The 8,638-nt window shown below is 42.7% G+C and overlaps 1 protein-coding gene and 1 long non-coding RNA gene across 2 annotated transcripts in view; both read left to right on the top strand.

Moving 5' to 3' along the window:
• Positions 1–8,638, top strand: part of LOC307047234 (uncharacterized protein) — a 323,132-nt gene that overhangs the window by 310,811 nt on the left and 3,683 nt on the right. The window lies entirely within an intron of this gene.
• LOC307013165 lies at positions 3,708–7,413 on the top strand. The gene is made up of 4 exons (XR_013800880.1): positions 3,708–3,974; positions 4,583–4,661; positions 4,754–4,869; positions 5,758–7,413. It is a non-coding gene; the product is annotated as an uncharacterized lncRNA (long non-coding RNA).

Here is an 8,638-nt window from a genome sequence, read left to right as displayed (position 1 = left end):
TCATGGTGCAGTATTGTGTTTGTGCAGGTTGCACAAATACCAGCCATCGAGTCCACAGTAAAAAGGACCGGAGCTAGCGTTCGTTCCTGGGTGCATTGTGCATCCACCTCCCTGCAGCACATACTCTCCACAGCTTTATCAGGAAACCGTATTACTTCTCTCTCCCCCCCCTTCGCTGCTCTCTCTCTCTCCCCTCCGGTACACGGCACCGTAAGACATTGCATTAGGTAACGCTGTGGTGGCTGTACTGCTCCAGCCGTCTCCTTTGTGTTTGTTTGTTTCCCCCTGTCTGTGTTGTTTGTGTGTGCGTGGTGGCTGTCACTCCTGGCTCCCGGCTCAACCTCCACTCACCTGCTGCAATCAGCTGTGCACCCTCCCCGACTACACACCTGCTTTCCATCAAGCCATTTACAACGACATATCAACGGAGGCTCCACAACCTTTCTGTGTACGTCACAGTATCAGCCGTATCTCGCGTCTCTCCTCCGGTACACAGCACCGTAGTGTGGAGTTGCATTAGGTAACGTGAGATACGGCTGATACTTGCGCATTAGTTTCCGTTATGGATCAGTATCAACAGTCCTGCCAGTAGCTTTACTATATTATCAATGCTACTTTAGTTATAGCCTGATATATGATAGCTAACTTTACAATGTTGTGATGTGACGTTAGCTAACATTCTGTAGCTAACGCCGGTCACTCACCAAGATAGCTGCCCAGTTCTCCACTGGTTCTCCTCACACCACAGCTCAATTTCTCTCCGATGGCCGTTATTTCTTCTAATCCTTGGCTGCTCCTGGTCTCTTGGACGCCTAGCAGGCTCATAATTATAAGGTTGTGGTCCGTCATATGCATTCGAATATTCATGTTCAACTTCTTCTGTGTCGAAACTAGCATTGGGATCCATGTTTATTAATACGTTACACCGGCCGCTCTCCCCCTTGTGTCCCCCGTGTTACGTCACACGCCGGAGGTCACGTGCCGAGGCTTTTTTATGCGGAAGTGAACATTTCTTAAAAAAACGACGCCAGATGTCACTGTAGTGTATATTTCTGTATATGTTTTGGAAAATCTAGTGTATTCATTATTTTCCTACACATTTATTCACAGGTGTCTTTAACCTGGAAGTTGCTCTTTAAGGACATGTTTGGGTTTTGTGTTGCCTTATAGTCTCAGTCACACAGAGCCTGCCACTAACTTAGCATTGGACTGAGAAACTGTTTTGTTGACAGTCGATGTGCTATCAGGCTACAATATAGAAAGAAAAGTGGCTCATAATAGTGGCACTGACACTAGAAAAGTGGATCACATCACTCCGGTTCTGAGATCATTACACTGGCTTCCAGTCGACCAAAGAATTGATTTTAAAATACTACTGCTAGTTTTTAAATAATTAAATGGCTTAGGACCGAGGTATATAGACGACCTACTCCATCACTATGAAGCATCCAGGAGTCTCAGGTCTTCTGGGTCGGGTCTGCTCTCTGTTCCGAGAATAACCACTAAACATGGAAAAGCAGCTAAATCATGCACGTCCGCCAAAACACTTCCTATTTTTAAAACTAAAAACGTACCTATTTGCCGCTGCTTTTAAATTGAGCTGCCCATACTCACACTACTATGCCTTTTTAGTCATGTATTCTGTACCTGCTGTGTTTATTTATTTATTTCATCACCTTTGCTTATTATGCCTGTTTTTAAATGCCTTTTTAATAATGTATTTGTACTTAAATGTCTTTTGCTTTTAATCTGTAGAGCACTTTGAATCGCCACATGCTGAAAAGTGCTATATAAATAAAATTGCCTTGCCTTGCCATGCCATAATGTTCGCTCACTTACTTTCTGCTTCGTCATTCTATACCATATGGGGGTTCTGAATAAATCAGTGATTTTAGCACATTTCGCTGCCTTTTTGTTGCAGGATGGGGGTCCATCCTTCCACAATAATTAACCTTGCCGTCAATTTCAGTCGGTCCAGTCCACACTAATATAAACAGAAGCGCGCTGGTCTCGTGAGAAACGGAGAGTGGAACAACCAATCACATCTTCAATATTCTCCTGAAATTGAAATGTGCCCATTCGCTAGTCTGACACAGGTGCGTGGTTCTCACTGCGCCTCATACCGGTGCAACTTCACAAATATATGCCGCATTAATGGATTTGGCCTGCAGTCACTGCATCTGGGCTGAATTAAACACGTATTATTTTTAGTCCTGTGTGTTTATTAGGCCATGTCAGCAGGCCACATCATATTATGCCAGCGTTGCGTTCACAAGACATACAAGCAACAAACTGGCAATCGAAACATGCTACAACCTGAGGGACAGTGAATGACACACAGACACAGACACACCCACACACACCTTGAGGGAGGGAGGGACAGCTGATCGCCGTGCAGCAATCAGCTGTTCCCGAGCAGAGAGAGAGAGAGCTGCTAGACACAACTCTTATTAATCCCCGTACCAGATATTATACAATGCTAACGGAGGCGAGACGTACGTTATTCACACGCTTATCCACACGTACGTTATTCGCAGGCTTATCCACGCGTACGTTATTCACGCGCATATACACACGTATGTTATCAACACGCATATCTAAGATAGCGCTTTCTAAGCTACGCCGCCGCCACGTGAGCGCGTACTTTGAGCGCACCTATGATACGTCGCCTTGACGTCTGACGTCTGACATCGTCGTGACATCGCCTGTAATCTAAGTCAACCCATTCAAAATTGATGGAAGCGTTGGCGTACGAACGTTGACACGTCAGTGCTCCGCTCAGTTCGCTTAGTTATCTGTTCTTTGGCACAAGTCACACCTCATACTACATGCAACACACACACACACACACACACACACACACACACACACACACACACACACTTCCTGCTTTGTTTGGACCCGCTGGAGATTCGGGTACACAACTTGTAAGTATTCATTGTTGTTTGTGTATTTATGATGTTTAAAACAAGCAAGGTATCTACAACGACTGTTTGAATGGGTAAACGTTTTTCGGACTACGTTGGGATCGCGGAGAAATGCTCTCCGCAGACCCATGCTCACAGCGTTATAAACCTTTTTCTTACTCAATATCAAGCCACACTTATTGTTTTTACTTCGGCTGTGAGTGTTTGTGTGTGCTCAGGATGAGTTTCGCTTGTTCTCGCTGTATCTATCTCCGACACGGAACCCCTGTCTGCTCCTCACAGCAGCTCCTCACTGCTCGTGAGGCTTGACCAATCAGAGCACACTGGGCTCACAGGGGGGGGTAATATCGGTGAATACACATACTTTACAGAGATGCTGTATGAGAAACCAATGTGAGTTTGGAAAATTGTACAGTGTAAATCTATTTTAGCATACCTCAACAATGGAATTATGATCAGTAGAAATGGCCATGACATGGGACCTTTAAAGAGCTTACTAAATGCTTTTAGCACCTGTTAGTGGGCTTAGTATATGATAGAGGTTGCATTTGCATTGTGAAATGTGCCATATGATTTTTTTATTATTGATCTATTTTTAATAAATCACGATTATAACAGCATACAAAAGTTGTCAGTTTGAGTTAGTAACAATCGTTCGTTGCGCCGGAAACATCCACTTCGGCCATTTCCGGCAGTGACGTCATGAGTAGAACACAGCTGAGCTCAGTCCCGTTTGAATGCATTGAAGGGCCAAATATTATGACAAAGGATGCACAGCAATAAGACGCCAAGAATAATTGGCAAGCGATATGTTGTATGGGGATGTGGGGCCGTCTCAACATCTGGTTATGGGATGTTTTTGTGGCCAAAAAATGATCAAATGTTGCGTATATGGACAAAACAAGTGCGTCGTATGAGGCGGACTTTTGCTAGACCAGGTAACCCGGGGTCGATTAAATCGACGATGTGTGGGCAGCACATCGAGAGATCGTGTTTTGAACAATCAACAATGCCCGCTAAGGAGAGAGAGTAAAAGCTTTCTCGAAGGTTCGTTTTGCTTTCTTACAACGTTAGGCCATGTTACTTCCCTTAAGAGCTAGCTGTCTTAGCTAACAACATTTAGCAGCTAACGTTTTCTGCAGTTTGTGTTTCCACTGAAAAACGTGATGTAGTTATTTAAGGGTAAGTTAACTAAACGTTATCTTACAAGTAGAGAGAGTTAAGTTGTGTTTAAAATCGTCAATGTAATGCACGTTAAAGGTTTTGTGTTGAGCATGAAGTTAGCTTTACTGTAGCTCACCAAAGGTTAGGATGTTAAGCTGCACTTTATGTGGCAGCTCGCTTAATACAAAGAGGGGTTTTGTGCTTCATTGTAAACTTTTCTTACAAATGTGTGTTAATCTACCTGAAATTGTAAGGACAGTTTTTTTCTACTCAACTATACAGACCATTATTGAGGAGATGCAAAACATACTGTAAATGAGTTGGGTCCGACATATACTTTGAGTAATGTTAGTTTGCTGCAAAAAAAATGAAACATTATCAGATGAGAACATCACCAAAGTGTGTGAGTCTGTCAGGGGATCTGATCTGTTCTGGTATGAATTACAAATATAATTGTAACATGTAAGTCTCTTGCTCTTGTCATCTTTCAGGCTTTGCATTTGAACTCCTATGACTGGTTAAGGACTTGAAGGGAACGACTTTCTGGCCTTCCTGACATCCAGGAAAATGGTGAGATTCTAATCCATTTCGATGCCAACAGCAAGTCATTGTTTTTAACGTTTTTAATATGATTTTTTGGGAATTTCTGTTTTATTGGATAGTAGAAGTCTACTGGAGAGAGAACACCAGAGAGAGAGAGAGACAGGGAGGAGATGATATGCAGCAAAAGGCCCAGCCGGATCATGGTTGCTGCTCCGTGTGGAACGTGTTCTATCAGGTAAAGCACTTTGGTACCCAGTTATTTATGGTATTGAGTTTGAATTTAGCCTTTGGAAGGTAATTTCCAACAGTGCATTGCAATGACTGAAAAAACATTTCTTTGTCTCTTAACATTCCTGTAATAATTTGTTTTTTTATTGTTGATATTGTTTTGTTCTTTATTTTTGTTGTGAGAATCACTTTGCAATTGTGTAAGTGCTATATTACATTACATTGCATTTAGCTGACGCTTTTATCCAAAGCGGCTTACAATAAGTGCATTCGACCAGGAAGATACAACCTTGAAGAAAACAGAATCATATAAGTACATCAGGTTTCATAGAGCTAAAACATTTCAAGTGCTACTCAACTGGCTTTAGATAAGCCAGCCCTTTATTAGTATATAAGTGCTTTGTTAGTAATTCAATCGCTCGAAGTGGAGTCTAAAGAGATGAGTTTTCAGTCTGCGCCGGAAGATGTGTAAGCTTTCTGCTGTCCTGATTTCAATGGGGAGCTCATTCCACCATTTTGGAGCCAGGATAGCAAACCCACAAGTTTTTGCTGATGGGAACTTGGGTCCCCCTCGCAGTGCGGGTGCAGCGAGCTGTTTGGCTGATGCAGAGCGGAGTGCACGTGCTGGGGTGTATGGTTTAACCATGTCCTGGATGTAGGAAGGGCCAGATCCATTCGCAGCATGGTACGCAAGTACCAGTGTCTTGAAGTGGATTCTAGCAGTTACTGGAAGCCAGTGAAGGGAGCGGAGGTGTGGGAGAATTTTGGAAGGTTGAAGACCAGACGAGCCGCTGCATTATAATATAAATATAAATAGTTATACTGATATTATTGTTGTTACCATCATTACTATTATTAAAAATGTTTTCTTTGTTTTCTTTATTTATCCCTGCAGAAAGGATCATGCCATCCCACATCAAACACCTGATCAAGAACTTGTGAATCTTCAGGCAGAAAAGATGAAAACACCTGTTCAAAGTTCCAGTTTCCTGTACATGGAACCATGCCTGTCATCTGTTCCACATGTCTTCAGTCAGTCCTGGGGTACTACGAAGCAGGATTTTCGATTAGCCGGCTAACTTAAAGGAAAACTCCGGCTTTCCAGTCTTACGAAGCTGGTTCTCTTTTTAGCGGGCTAGCTCTCCATGGTAACTTATGCTGAGCGGCTAACCTGCCCCGGAGCAGGTTAGGTTGCAGGCTAAGAGATCAACTCAGTGAAAGCACCGCCTGCTGACCAATCAGAGCTCAGTGTGCGGAGTTTAAAGCGATCAAGTCACAGGAGAAAGGAAATACAGTTTAAATTGCCGTTGCAGGAAAGACGGCCGGCAAAAAGCAATGACTGTGTGAACGTGAAAATTAATAGAATATCACCTCCCATCTTAAGAGCAATCTGACTGTTATAACATTAGCGTTAAGAAAGCTTACTTAAATATCTGCCACAACAAGTAACCGGACCAAAGTAACATTAAGTACAGTCCGCGGCACTGTGAGTGCAGACGTTGATGTGTCCCATTATCATTCATATCACATCATAATGTATCGTATAATTCCTTATCTGAGTCAGCTTCTTGAGCCGTATCTGGCCGTGCAACACTCACAGTGTCACATACTGTATGCAGAAGTATTATTTTAAGCAACACATTAAGTTGATGAAACACTAGAGTAAAATGTAATTAAAGTCAGATCGTGTCTTAGACGGGGCAGTGATATCATAAACCTGTTAATATACGCATTCAAACACTTGTTCTGTTATCAGCTGTATTCACCTTGCAGGTGCAGCTATGTGGCTTTGATCCTGGATAAAGTGTTTAAGTGTTAAATATGTTCTTTATTCTCGCGTCCAGGAGAGAAGCTTTAAAATGAGACTAAATGGAGTCTCTGAAAAGATTCAAATGGGATACTTTAATTAAAAAAGGCGCGGTAGTGTTACAGACAGAATATTGTTCCGGCAGAAAACAGCTGTGATCTGGCTCTCCTGAGCAAGAAGAGAAGAGCCAATCCCCCGTTCGGTGCCGTTATATATCCTCTGCTGGCTCCTCCCCGCCAGCCGGCTCGCCTCACCTCTGATGTCCGTTGTTGCATTTAAACAGAGGATAGGTACTTTTCACCTTCAACATATGCTTAACACGCCTTTTCTCCTCATATTCTCTTTCATCACTTTTCATGTAACACATTCTAAACGCTGTAATCAATACTCTAAAAAATACTTCTCGGCTCGTTTGGTTTCCGGTCATTCCGGATGTTGTCACATGCTACTCTCGTCTGTAAACAATAATGTATTCAAATAAACTGTACCTTCATTTAATATTCAGCATGGTAGTATCTCGACATCTATAGTTGTAGTGTTGAATCAGTAGGCTTCGGTTTGCACAACTCCATATCATTTCGCTACTAAATTCACCTCTTTAGGAAATTGTAAATGTACCACATGCTAACTGCCACCCGGAGATGAAAGAGTTTCAGAATAAAGCCTAACAGCTGGTGTTGCACAATAATTTCTGGTTTTTCAGTGTAAAACTGCATTAAAACTGACGGCATGTTTAAACTACATTTCCCCATTAAAACATTGATTTTAATTTCTAACAGATGTAACAATTCATTTTCTGTTTTATTCGTTTTAACGTTGACATGGCAACAGGTGAAGAAGATGTTGTTGCGGAATTATTGTCGGTTCCTTTTTCAAGACGACAATTCACTGAAAAGACGGACATTTAAAAAAAAGGGCACCCAACGCCTGAAAATCTGGAGCTGAATCAAGTTGCTAAAGGCTATGTTCGCCATTTCCAGGTTAGCAACTGGGAAAGATACCCGTGGCTTACAGGCTCAGTTAGTCAAAAAAGGCTCTACTGCTGGGAGTGCTTGCTTTTTGGGACCGAAAAGGGGGCATGGAATTGGAAGGCTACGATAATCTGAGCTGTTTAACCAAGGCTGCACAAAAACACCAAAACACAGCATGGTATCTTAAGGCAACGGTCACCATGAAGACTTTTGGAGACACAAGGATTGATCTACAGCTGGACGAACAGAGACGTAGAGAAATGATCATTCACAACGAAAAGGTGAACAAAAATCGGGAGATTTTGAAACGTCTGATCCACTGTGTGATTTTCCTTGGGAAACAGGAGTTACCTTTCAGGGGCCATGATGAGAGCAGAGAATCAGCCAATCGAGGTAATTACCTGGAACTGCTTACATTCATAGCAGAATATGATCCAGACTTGCACTACCATTTGTCCACTTCTAAGGTGTTCATTGGAACCTCGAGTCAAATACAGAACGACTTGATAAGTGATGGGTGAGACCATCAAAGAGGAAATAAGTAAAGCACCCTTCGTAGCTTTAATGCTGGATGAAACAACGGATGTCAGCAATGCTGCACAGTTATCGTTTGTTCTTCGGTTTGTAACAGACAGTGGCGTAAAAGAGAGGTTCGTCAAATTTGAGGATGTGACAGGGAAGAAACGGGCAGAGGATGTAGCAGCCATGGCCCTCGGTTTCTTGGAGGAACATGGATGCATGGACAAACTTGGAGCCCAGTGCTATGACGGTGCTGCCGTTATGGCATCAGGGCTGAACGGAGTCCAAGCCAAGGTCAAGGAAAAGATCCCACAGGCACTTTTCATACACTGTTATGCACATGCCCTTAATTTGGTTTTATTTCAAGGTGTTGTTAAAATTAAAGAATGCAGAATTTTCTTCTCACACCTTTCTGGCCTGGCTGCGTTCTTTTCTAGATCGCCAAAACGAACGCAGCTTGATGAAATATGCCAGAAGCG

The sequence above is a fragment of the Notothenia rossii genome (assembly GCF_949606895.1).
Source record: "Notothenia rossii genome assembly, chromosome: 7".
NCBI lineage: Eukaryota > Metazoa > Chordata > Actinopteri > Perciformes > Nototheniidae > Notothenia > Notothenia rossii.
Note: the sequence above shows the minus strand (reverse complement) of the source record. Positions and strands in the feature narration are given on the sequence as shown.